Below are 13,898 nucleotides of genomic sequence, written 5' to 3'. Positions count from 1 at the left end.
AGTTTTGAAATCAAGTAGTACAAGACCTTCAACACTGTTCTTCTTCCTTTTGTGCCACTATTCATAACATTCTTTACATTTAAAAAATACAAAAAGGAAACATGAAATCAACCTTGGGATGTGTGTGTGCATCTGTATGTGTCTGCGTGTGTTTTCAGTTCATCTTTTTGGTTGAAACACTCAAAGGAAAAAACAACAAAAACCAAAATACTCCCAACCCTCTTCTATTTCAAAAATCAATCTATTTTGAAAATCAAAAGATTAGGACCACATGGTAAATGAATACAAATGTTTTTGTTCTGGCACACAGTTATCACATTAGCTAGCGCTTTTCAATAACACCTCTGATAATGTGTGTTCGTGTATTTTCCTATTGGCTAAACTTGTAAGCATCAATGATGTGCAGTTCCTTATGGAACTGAACTTTTATTCTGACATCTACTTCCAGGGAGCTAACTGTATGCATTACATTCTGCCACAGAAACCCAAATAATTATTGCAAAATTATTGTTTGGTGGAAAAATTTTTTCTACCATTTGAACTGATGCCCATCTCCCCAAACCTCTACTGTTGCCACAGTCATTTAACACAAATAGGGAACAAAGCAAAATAAAATTAAATAAGCAGGAAAACTGTCCTTTTTGCAAGGGAACTGCTTCTACACTATTTACTTCTACATTTATGTGATCATATTAAATTGCTCATTTATGTGTTTTATAAAAATAAACAATATTTTTTCATCTAAGGCCCCATTTAAGCTCCCTTTTACATGAAAAAATAATTAAAAGATTACTATGACACATTCTTTGACTTAAACTATGGTGCTCTCCTCCACCTCTCACCTGAGTTCCATCTATATACAGCATGCTATGCTCAGTTTACTGTTATAGGATCACACATGAGCAAAGTACTGCTCTCATAGAATGGAAATATTAAAGCATGAATAACTCAAAAGATAACTCATAAAGGTAATGATCTTATTATCTAGATGCCTGGCATCAGTATTATTAGGTGTGTCCAGAGAACTATGACTAATTCATTGGCTGAAATGTCACAAAGCATTTTGTGATTCTCTTTGTACTGTAATTTAACTAAAATGTAGAGACAATTGTTCATTAACGATAAACATTTATACTGATGAGAATCATGTGGGTCCTAGCATAGCTGAGAAAAATAAAGGTCATTCCTTCCTCAGGTTCTTGTTCACATAGGCTCTTTTATTCTGCAAATAGCACTTTAAGCCCTCCCCAGATTAATTTCTCTCTTTCCCATCCTTCTTTTAGAAATAAAAGTGTCTCAAATTTAATACTTAAACTAATAATTAACCATAATTATTTCAAGGTCAAAATTGTTGTGCCTAAGCAAATTAAATCAAAACTGCCAATATCCAATTCTATAAAAGCACCTAAGGGTTAGATTATTCATACAGAGTTTTTTGGGTTTTTTTTTTTTTTAAAGCCTGTTAGCTTAACTACTTGCTGTTAGGGCATGTATCCAAGTAAATCCCAAGCAAACCCAAGCCCACCATCTACTGAGATAAGGCAATGTCAGACAAAGGATTTTAAAAGGAGGAACATTAAAGCCAGTGACCAAATCCCAGGGGTAGAAAAAGTAGAAAGAGAATTCCTACAGGTATTTTACTTTTTGAGTCTGGCAGATATTATGCTCTAAACCAGTGGTTCCCAGAAGTCTATACAATCACCGGAATTTTTTCAGGCACATTTTTTCAAAGTACAAATACTCAGAAATTTTGATTTAATTAGCCTAGACGCTGACTAGGCATCATCAGGTAATTTTAATATGCAGTTAGGTTTAAGAACTGCCATTCTAAATAAAACCTCAGAAAGGCAGCTAAGACTGACATCATGACTAATGCAAGTGAGACTTTTTTCCAGGTTAAAATATATTGAAAAGAACATGGATGCACATGGGAGAAGGTCACTGCAGATCTTCAAGGTGTATTCACTAGACCTTAACGCCTGTTGATATTCATGTGAGCTTATCTCTTCCATTCACATTGCCGCGATCTGACAGGAAATAATCTGAAGACTTGGTGTTCTTGTTGCTCATTGTATACTTGTTTTTCAGATAACTATACATTACAAATGCTGCAGATCAACAATCACTACATCATTTTGACTTGAGAAGTCAAGATTTTTCAGCTAGCATTTTTCAAGAGTGCCAGCAAAATAAGGTTTTACTCTTTGAATTGCTATATTTTAAAAATTAATTCAGTTCTGTTGGCCTCCAAATGTTTATAGAGTTCAGTTTTTCTTATAACTAATAATTGTTTTGAAATGTTCCCTAAAATAACAGAAATGTCTACTTGCTCCACGATATTTAATATAAAGTCATTGTATTTGGTGGTGGTGGGAGTGAGGAACTTCAAGATAAAATAGACTTTAAAATGTTTGATATAGAACTAACTTAACGACTTACTAAGATCTAATTGGAGAAATAATGGTAATGATTTGAAGGCCTTGTATACAAGAGCATGGAAGTTATATCTTGTTAAGTCATAGCTCTCAAAATTGAACTTGCTGATAGGCACTATTTTTTAAAAGATATGATTAGTTCCTAGAATAAGTTTCTTAGGAAGATGCATTTGTCTTTAGGAAAGAGTAAGGGGTAATATTATTTTCAGCCTAAATGAATCAAATTGATGCCAAAATTGCCTATTTTGCGCCCAACTACCTCTATCATCCAAACAATAAGACACCTTCCAACAGAGGTTATTCTGCTAAAAGCCAGAAAGTGTTTTTCAACAGAGGGAGTTAATATGCCCCTGTGGGTTTCCAGGTTTCTGATAACTTTGGCATTACTATAAGAGACTAGTAAACATTTAAAAGCTGTGTGTTTTCGAAAGAAAAACAGGACAGGCATTTGGCTCTGTTGTATCTTGAGATTTGTCAGTGAGGCTAAGCAGGAGGGAGTGAGGAGAGGAGGAGTTGAGTCCATTTGGGTAAGACAAGATAGCCAGCAATGGCACTTCAGTCACATGGGTAAATCCCGGCTATTTCAGGAAGTGGCATTTATTCATCCTGGGGCCAGATGCAGCAGAGTTCAGTCAGGGGTGGGTAGTGTAGGAAATACTCAGAGATCTGGAAGACTGACTATTGGTATAGGAGTCTGTCCATGGAAGCATGGACACAGAACTCTGGTGACTCTAGATCCCATTAACAAAAATCATTTTATAGAAAGCCAATTTATTAGAAGATCAATTTGTCAAATGGCCATTTGATCAAATTTTCCAATTATTAAAAGCTCATACTGAGAAACAGTCTTCTTGAATATATTAAATTAATATATTTTAATCTAGCTATATTTTAAATAATCAATGTATTAAATGCTGAGGATCATAAGGGTCATTAAGCTTTCTTATGAGTATTTTCATGAAGAACAAGTTTATAAGAAGAATACTTATATATAATATATTCAAGAATAGGCTTAATTTCCAGAATATACAAACAGCTCATACAACTTAAAAACAAAAAAAAACAAACAACCCAATCCAAAAATGGGCAGAAGACCTGAACAAGCAATTCTCCAATGAAGACATACAAATGACCAATAGGCACATGAAAAAAAGCTCAATATCACTAATTATCAGAGAAATGCAAATCAAAACTACAATGAGGTATCACCTCACACCAGTCAGAATGGCCATCACTCAAAAGTCCATGAATGATAAATACTGGAGAGGGTGTGGAAAAAAGGGAGCCCTCCTACACTGCTGGTGGGAATGTAGTTTGCTGCAGCCATTATGGAAAACAGTATGCAGAGTCATCAAAAAAATAAAAATAGACTTACCATATGATCCAGCAATCCCAGTCCTAGGTTAATATCCAGAGGGAACTCTAATTTGAAAAGATACATGCACCCCAATTTTCATAGCAGCACTATATACAATAGCCAAGACATGGAAGCAACCTAAATGTCCATCGACAGATGACTGGATAAAGAAGTTGTGGTATATTTATACAATGGAATACTACTCAGCCATAAAAAAGAATAAATAATGCCATTTTCAGATGACTGGATAAAGAAAATGTGATATGTTTATATAATGGAATACTATTCAGACATAAAAATAATAAAATAATGCCGTTTGCTGCAACATGGATGGACCTAGAGATCATCATTCTAAGTGAAGTAAACCAGAAAGAGAAATAAAAATACCACATGGTATCACTCATATGTGGAATCTAAAAAAAAAGAAAAAAGAAAAAAAAAGGACACTATGAACTCATCTACAAAACAGAAGCAGACTCACAGACATAGTAAACAATTTTATGGTTACCAGGGAAAGGGGGTAGGAAGGGATAAATTTGGATGCTTGAGATTTGCAAATGTTAGCCACTATATACAAAAATAGATCAAAAAAACAAATTTGTTCTGTATAGCACAGGGAACTATGTTCAATATCTTGTAATAACCTTTAATGAAAAAGAATATGAAAATGAATATATGTATGTATACCTATGACTGGGACATTGTGCTGTACACCAGAAATTCACAGATTGTAACTGACTATACTTCAATAAAAAAAGAAAAAATATATATTCTTGGTTATATTCAAGTAAAATCTATTTTTGAATATATGGTCAATAAGAATATATCCAAATTCATGTAATATATTAAAAAAGAATGTTGATAAGTTGACAAATTTATTAAATTCATGAATTAGTTATTCAGAAAATTGCTACTTCAGGGAATTGATTTTTGGTGAATTGCTGAAACTAGGGGTAGGATTAGGGCTGAGATGGGGATGTCAAGATCTGGAAGAGTGGAAAATGGCTCTAGTTTAGATTGTAGTGAGGGTAGCCCAGGACACAGTTCCCATGCCCCATATCTAGAAAAAGGCTGCTATCGGAGGCCTGGATGAATGGAGGCGTTGGGCCTGAGGCTACTTATTTATAGCCGCTAAACGTCAAATTGCTCTGAAAATAAATAGGCCGGATCTGGAGAAGACGAAGTGAGTTGACCCAGCTGTGGAAGAACTGGGGCGTGGGGAAAGTGTGAAAACAGACATGGGGCTGAGAAGTTTTACTGGGCAGGTGAGATCTCAGGCCACACACCCATCTCTGCTCCCTTTAAGTCATGGGTGGTCCCAAGATAGAAGACAACTCAAGCAGAGTTTGGCTGAGGCTGCAGGCACCCCTTCTATATAGATTTCTTTCCTTGAAAGGAAGCAGTATTTTCGATTCTTATTTTGTTGCAATCCCTGGCAGTGAATATGGAGCACTGCACCGGGCACACCGAAGTAGATTAAAAATATCCCTTAACGTGATGTAGTTACCTGTGGACTTGAAAATGCTTGTCAAATTATTTCTGGCCTTTTCTCATGACAAAGTTCTAATTTATGCTTTGTATGGCAAATTCCCCATTAATTAGAGTCCCACAGGCAAATGCTTGAGAAACAGAGGTGCTATAGTTGTACCCTGACCTTTGAGGAAGAAAGAAAGTTACACAAATACTGGATTGAAACCAAGTCCTCTGTACTTGAAAGTTCAGAGGGGGTTTAGTAATCTGTGAAGGTTTAAAAGATCCAGGCATTTTCCTGAAGCCTTAGGTGAGATTTTATTGCCAATAAACTAAATTTAAAAGAAGCAAAGTTATAAATAGCTACTACTTGTAAAGCAAAGGTCTAGCCATTTTCTCACATGGAAACATTTCCGCTCTCTAGTTATTATGAAGTAATTAGGAACACCTAAAACAGAAAAAGATTTATTAAAACAAAAGTCTGTTTGCCTCATCAGTAACTGCCTCAAGGTGCACAGCTCAGTAGTAGATATAAACATCTTCAATAAGAAACACCAACTGAGATGACTACATAGTTGCCATGGAAGCCTGAAATTTGGGCTTACATAACTGGGATAGAGAAAACCCTAATACTTTGGAGAGAAGCTTTTTGAAGTGAAATTTGAGGACAGGGCAATGTGTGAAAGAATTATAGACCACAGCATTTTAGGGCTGGAAAAGACCTGAGGTTACCTAGGTCCGATCTTTTCATATTTCTCAAACGTCTCATTTTTCAGGTGAGAAAAAAAGGGAAAGAGCCTGCCCAGTGTCATATAATCAGTCCCTGAGCCAGAGCTAGAGTCCAAACAAGAAACCCAACCGAGATCCTGGGACTTGTATGGCTGTATGTATAATTACTCTGTGTTGGGGTACAGCTAACTTAGGGTTCGTGGTTGGAATTCCATCATCAGGCTGACTACTCTTCCTGGCTGTAGAATGACTTTAGAACAGTTATTAGTACTTCTCAGCAGAAGAGGGTGATGTGTGAGTCACTGCCGATTCTTCACCTTCTCCCTTACCAACTTCTCTTATGGCCTTCCCCCAAATGGATATGTAAGTAAGCTATAGCCATGAATGCATATCATTTGTTTTGTGACTATGGTTGTGTGCATATCTATGTTTTAAAAAATACTATGTCTTAAATGATACGTGTGTATAGTGCATATCTGAACTTACGATTTGTATACGAGTCAGGCTGTGTCTGGGGTCTTGGTGTTTGGATGTTGTTAGGTAGAAGAGTTATTTGCTGAAAGGAAACTTGACGTATGCCTGCTATAGAGTAGGCAAGGACAATGAGTTTGGAAATTATTTGACTTGGTTATCATCCCCAATTGCTGGGGACACTTTGGAGATGGAAAATCCAGAGTAGGCACTCATATTTTTGTTCTGAACTGGTGGTGAGTACTAAGAAGCTTAAAACTCAGAAGAGGAATTCTTACCACAGGCATGACACCCCTGGGTACAAACTCTTTGTAAAATTCCAATAAACCAATCATTGTCCTCTTGTGGAAGACTGCCTAGTCCTCTCAAGGCTACCATGGGAAATGAGCAGGGCAAGAAGAGACATAAAAGAGAACCCTGGAGTCTGACATTCTGAGTAGAATCTTAACCAGCTTGCTTATGCGATATGATTTTTAAGGGAGCTCCTTTTTAGTTAGTTTGTTTGTCATCAAGTCTACACATGGACTTAGAAACTGGTTGAGGGACAGGCATAAATCCAAAGATCTCCAATGCAATAACTTTCACAAATTTCTGTAACTCTCTGACTCTTTGGTGCAGATAAGGGGAATGACTAATGGTTCATAACAAATATTATTTGGGTGGATACGTGAGTAAATGCATATTTAATGAACAGTCAACACCTAGTATTTGAAAGATGCTTCATACTTTTAGCTTGTTTCACCTCAATACCCTGTTAGGTGAATATTTTTATTTCTCTTCACAGCTGAGGGAATTGATGGTCAAATAGAGGTTGAAAATGGTCATAAATCAGAACTAGAAAGTGCCAGCTTTGAAGCTGCAATTACAATTTACGTGACTGCAAAGAGCTAGACATCATTTCTGAAGACCCAAGAGCATGCGTTTACCTTTGTTTGCAACAGTATAGGATCCGCCTGACAAATTCTCCCTAAAAGAGTCAGACCTGGCATCAAGGGAATACTCTTCCGGGAGGAGGATGATACTGTCTCACAGTGAGACTCTGCAATCATAGGAAAGGGCTGTTTGTACAGATGTTTCAAAACAAAATAGATTTCCACAGTCAAGTCTGAATCCATCTCACTGACTAAATAGGAAGCCCTTTATAGTGTAAACCAGTTCCTTAAGGCGACATTCATTATATCCTCAGAAGGGACCACCTCTCACTCTTTGATTCCACCTAGGGGCTTGCCTGAGAGAGACTGTGCATTCTGTATGGGCAAGATAGCTCTGTGAAAGCTGTTGCTGAAGAAAACACAGGATTAGGGAGAAAAGAAAAGAAAAGAAAAGAAAAGAAAAGAAAAGAAAGAAAGAAAGAAAGAAAGAAAGAAAGAAAGAAAGAAAGAAAGAAAGAAAGAAAGAAAGAAAGAAAGAAAGAAAGAAAGAGAGAAAGAGAGAAAGAGAGAAAGAGAGAAAGAGAGAAAGAGAGAGAGAGAGAGAAAGAGAGAAAGAGAGAAAGAGAGAAAGAGAGAAAGAAAGAAAGAAAGAAAGAAAGGAAGGAAGGAAGAAAGGAAGGAAGGAAGGAAGGAAGGAAGGAAGGAAGGAAGGAAGGAAGGAAGAAAGGAAGAAAGGAAGAAAGAAAGAAAGAAAGAAAGAAAGAAAGAAAGAAAGAAAGAAAGGAAGGAAGGAAGGAAGGAAGGAAGGAAGGAAGGAAGAAAGGAAGGAAGGAAGGAAGGAAGAAAGGAAGGAAGGAAGGAAGAAAGGAAGAAAGGAAGAAAGAAAGAAACATAGCTACTGAAGATTTAATCCTTGTGGAGCTGACACTAAGACTTGGTCATTTAAAAAATATTAATTTATATTTTTCTTGCAAAGGCATTTCTAATTAATAAAGTTAGGAACGTCTGAATAAGAGAGATAGTATTTTAAAAATATTCTAGTAATCTATGTGTTTCCCTTCTATTCATCTAGGATAAATTCAGCTTTTCTCTTTTGGAAGAAGGGTTGAAGTGTATTTTTCTTTTCTTTTTCCCTTTAAAAGAAATATCCAAGAAAATCTCAGGATTATGCTCACTACATGTTAAATTTCAAAATGTATAACTGAATATATATAAACAATACCTATTATTGCAATTTTTGAATAGAAATTTTGTACTGATACAAAATGCGGAAAGTTCCTGGACTTCTCATGCCTCTGTGCGTTGAAATGCACTCTCTACCTCCCACTCATTCTGCAGGGTGAACTAGTATTCCTTTCAAAGCTCACAGTGAAAGCTGTGATTATTTTAGTTCTGTCTTCAGCAGACTTAAGTGTGCCTGTAGCATTTTTGCACAAACCGCAGTAATTAATTATCTTGAGATACTGTAATTATCTGTGCCCTTCAGCCTTGGTGATTCCTGGGTAACTTGAGAGCAGGGGCTCTATCTTATTGCCTTTGAATATTAGTACCTAAGCTCTGGGCTCAATGAATGCTTTTTGAGTGAATAATACATACCCAGTCAAAAGTACCCACATATTCTCTCCATACTACCTAAGACTGAGATGCAGTGATCTGACATAAACCCAAACCTTAGTGGGCCTAGGCATAGGTCAGATCTCATGCCTTCTTTAATTCTGGAATAGTAGGAGTCATTGAGCCTCAATTATTTCCTTGGTTCAATCATCTACTATCTCTGGACGTCTTATTAAACTTCAAAAAGCTATACCTTCTCCTACCTCATGGGAACAGTGGAAAATAAATAAGATCACATATAGAGAACCAGGATTTCTTATTAGAGAGCACATTATTATCATCACATCAAGCAAGCTCCTGGCGCTCTCTAGAGTGCTGAAAATTTTACTCTGAGAAGAAAAAAACAACTTGGAAAGATTTGCATTGTACCTGTGCTTTCTATTATTAAACAGTACACATCCTGTGAACCCCTGTGGTATGATTCTAGAAAAATGAAGCAAAAGATAAGACAAACAGTGAGAAAAATAAGCCTGAGCATTGTTTCTGTGGGGGACCAATGGTTTTTTTTTTTAAATAACTTGCCTCAAGGGGCAGAGGCATTTAAAATAAAGAAATAATATTGTTTTCCTATTTTGAGTTGGAGGAAAGTATGCTGATGTGTGAACCACATACATTTTCTAATGACATGTACTTTTAAAAATACCACTGGTTTTTCAGGTTGTTTTGGAAAATTATGTGTCAGTTCATAACTTATTTGGAAAATCCCAATAATCCTATGTTATTTTACATTTTAAGGTATATTTTCATTTAGTTTTTCTTATCTATAAAATGAGTTGGGGAAAATAGCAACATTTCAAAATCTATGGACTCTTATGAACTGTAATATGTGGGGAAAGTACCAACTTAGAATCCAAGTTTCCTTTTGTTTTTCCTGAGTGTGTATCAGGAGAATTTCAAACAGCCTCTCTCTGTCTTTGTCCCCATCTCTCTCTTTCCCTCCATTTTCCCACTGACTCAAAGCTCTTATTGCTGAGTTTTCTGAGTTTCTAAAGACTAGCGCATCCAACTAAATGTCTTACCTGAGGACTGATTGAGGAATGGCTTTCCAGTGACTTGGAAGCAGCGTTCAGAAAATTAACCATAGCAAGACCTGTGGAGCTGACAGGCAGGAACAGGGGCAGCGGGCCATAATTCATTACTTACTATCCCCTGACTCTATTCCACTCAACTTTATTGCCCTGAACTTGACTCCAAGCCATGTGACCTGCAGGTTGACTCTACTAGCACAGAACAATGTCATTCATGGCCCAGAGGGGGAAGAGCAGAATTCTTCCGGATGAATTGGCCACTGTAAGGAAAACCAGGGCCACTGTTGAGCTAAACACTTCACAAATATAAATATATATTCCAATAAGGTAAAGGAACCACTTTGTATGAGGGCACTTCCTAGTGAGTGGGAGTGAGAGTTAACACAGGAGAGGAGGAAAAACAAATGAGTTTCCTCAGAGTTTCAAGAAAAGGTAACCACGAATAAAAAAATCTGGGAGTGTCTGAGCCTCAGATTCATTCAGTTAATTAATTATTATGGAGTAGTAAGCTCATACTGGCCACTATACAAGATTCTGGGAGATAATAAACAGTTCAGTCATAATCTAGCAGAGATGACACATAATTACAAAAACACACGATTAGAGACAGGGTAAATGCATTTAAAAGGGCAAAAATTATAGAACAATTGCCTATGCTAGGGACAGAGTCCATCCAAACTTACTGAAGTCACTTGGGAAATGGGTCCAAATCATCTTTGGAAAAGACCCTATTTCCTATGAGTCTTCCAGATCAGAGGTGAACATTGGGTCTGCTGGGATTATTATATATAAAAATCAAATATTTTGTAGATGTTTTAGTGCAGGCTGCAGCTCCCTAAGTTTGGGTTGGCACTAATCTTGGATTGGGAATGGGTAGGATGAAATTTGAGTTCTGAGTCTCCCTGATTTCTTCTTTATAATAACCTGATTTTGGCACTAATGGATGAGGGAAAAAATAAACTCTAGCTATTTAGATAAGCTTTAAAATATAGATGCTATAGAGCAGTTCCATCCAATAGAACTGTTTGCAATGGTAGAAATGTTCAGTGACTTCACTCTCCAATGAAGTAGCCACTAGACACATGCAGTATTGAGCATTTGAGATGTGGCTGTTGACACGAGAAAATGATTTTTAAATTTTACCTGATTTTAATTAATTTAAGTCTAAGTTTAGCTACATTTGGCTAGTGGCCACATTACTAGTGCATTTTTAGACAACAGAAGATGTCCCAGAAAACAGATGAAATGGCCAATTTAGATTAACAACTAAATTCACAAATATGAGTTACTCTAGAATACAACTGGAAGAACGTTTTACATACGGTAAAGCTTATGCCCAAATCTAAATGTTTTAAACATTCCAATTATACAGAAATGCTGATGTTCATTGATTAGCATTAACTAGTCACCTGCCAGAGGCCTTATGGTAACTGTCTTCTAACTAATATTCCAAATCTCCAATAAGCAGTTTCTGTCTATTTTTCAAGCTGACTCCTCCATTTTCGCTTTGTAAAAGAAGTAAGTACTTTTTCACACATTGCAAGTCTGAAATATATTATCTTAGATCAGTAAGTCTATAATTCACATATGTCAAACTATAATAAGGAAGAAATTCTAAAAGTTGGAATATTTTAGAGGAAAAGTGAGTGCTGGGAGACTAGCCTGCTAGGAAGCTAAAATGGACCTAAAGATACTGACCTAAAAAAGCAAGTAAAGAATACTCTCAAAGAACTGACTTATTCTTAAGATGCGAATAGAAAAGTATATATATATAGATAGGAGGTAGGTATTTGGGGAAATACCTTTAAAATCAGATTGCTTAGTAATTTCTAGAGCAAGACTAAAACCATGGATACCCCCAAAATTATATACTCTGTCAAGTAAAGGTAACATTCTCCAAACTTTGATGAAAATAGCCAAAAAACCAGAGTAGGAAAGCAGGAAATCATGTAAAAGTAATTTTTTGATAGGAAAACACAGCCAAGGGCTTCAAAATACTCATTTAATATTTGAAAGTTGTATATTTCTTGACTATTAATACTTTTCCCGTCCTTGGGCTCAGATAGGGGCAGCAACTATCAAGAATTATAAATGTGCTAACGTGTGTCTAGTTTTGAGGAATTCTATAATGTTCTCACTAGAACATTTCAGTCCAAGCAGATTTTTTAAAAGTGTTGCCCAGATGATTTTCAACTTATAAATTAAATTTAATTTTTTAGTTCAGATTAACCTCTAGTTCTTATTAGGGAATCTTTTAGTGTGAGACCAATGTAGCTTATTGTCACCTTTATTATATATTATTACACATTATATTATACATATATATTTATAAATCAGGTAACAAACACTAAAAAACAAAATCAAGGAGCTAATAAACTGTCAAAGAGTGGAGGCCACATGTTATTGTTTCCATTTAGGAATTTATATTTTTATGATATAACTAAAAAAGTGTACTTAATTATAAATATCTATGCTCAAATATATATGTGTGTGTATATATATATATATATATTCTCTTGTTTTGTGACTTTTTGAGAAATAGATTTTTTTTAATTTAAAAAATTTTATACAATTTTTAAAGGTTACTTTCCATTTACATTTATTACAAAATATTGGCTATATTCCCCATCCTTGAGCTTATCTTACATCCCAAACTCACCACTTCCCATTTATTTTATTACATTTTGTTATCATATATGCTTTTGAGGTTATTTATATCTATTGTATCTGTACGTTGGAAATACTATACAGTGTGCTACTGCACATCTCCTCCTAACTCTGCATTCAGTGATGTTGCATTGGTATCTTGAAATCAGCCACAGTGTGAGTATTCATACCATGTAAGTTAGCAAATGCTACAAATCAGTGATTGATTTTTTTGTTTTATTAATTGCCTGGACTTAAGAAAGTCATGTAGAAAATATTAATAAACCATATTAGAATTAAAAATGTGTCTTGTCCATAACCATTACATTATGAAGATCACAGAAAATTGAAAACTATTATCTCATTCAATAAGGTTTCTTATATCATTGACAAACAAAAGATAACATATGTTTTTGTTGTTTCACTTTCATCTTACTCATTAATGTATGAGAATATTAACCAATATTCATATTAGGAATACATCTATTTGTCAATTGCAACTATAGGTTGGCTATGGATTTTAAATTTTGGCAAAAATCAGTGAAAGTGTTCTGTGAAAATCAAGTGGTTGTATGGGATTTACAATAAAGAGTAGTGTCCATTTTAGTATTACTTGTAACAAGATTGTATGCTACATATCCTTTATATCAGTAAAATTTATTATAAACCTGTATAGTTATATATCTAGGTTTATATTCACACCACTGGAATGTTAATCTCATTTCAATTTATTTATCCTTCAAAGCAGATGAAGACATCTTCTGTGACTGTCTAGAGGTAAGATAAGATTTGGCAATATATGTGAAAGTTCTTTATACATTGTGAAGTGATATAAAATAACAATTAAGATTATGATTAGGGAAGTTAAAGCACCTTTTTTCTTTTCATCCAGATTTTCTCAAAGGATTTAAAAAGGAAGAATTTTTACTTTCTGAATTAAAGACTCACTGGGGAAGAAAGCTGCTTAATGGGGTTAGGTAAAATTGTGTCCATTTCATCCATCTATGATATTTTTCTTGTTTATTTTTATGGCCTTTTACCCTAACCTAAAAAATATATCATTTAGAATGTTTATTTCTATTTGTATCTGAATTGAAATCATGGTTTCCCAGTATACACAACTGAGAACAGGAAGCCTTGGGTGTAATTTAAAAAGAAAAAGAAAAAAGAACAGACAGGAAGAAAGTAGAAAGGAAGGAAGGAAGGAAGGAAGGAAGGAAAGAAGAAAGAAAGAAAGAAAGAATAACCTTGAAGTATCATGGGGAAATGAGGTAAG

The 13,898-nt window shown here is 35.3% G+C and overlaps 1 protein-coding gene across 1 annotated transcript in view; it reads right to left on the bottom strand.

Moving 5' to 3' along the window:
• Positions 1–13,898, bottom strand: part of GPR149 (G protein-coupled receptor 149) — a 63,268-nt gene that overhangs the window by 25,739 nt on the left and 23,631 nt on the right. The gene's annotated exons all lie outside the window — the stretch shown is intronic.

Source organism: Camelus bactrianus, chromosome 1 (genome assembly GCF_048773025.1).
Source record: "Camelus bactrianus isolate YW-2024 breed Bactrian camel chromosome 1, ASM4877302v1, whole genome shotgun sequence".
NCBI lineage: Eukaryota > Metazoa > Chordata > Mammalia > Artiodactyla > Camelidae > Camelus > Camelus bactrianus.
The sequence above is the reverse complement of the archived record's forward strand: the minus strand, read 5'-3'. Positions and strand labels throughout refer to the sequence as shown.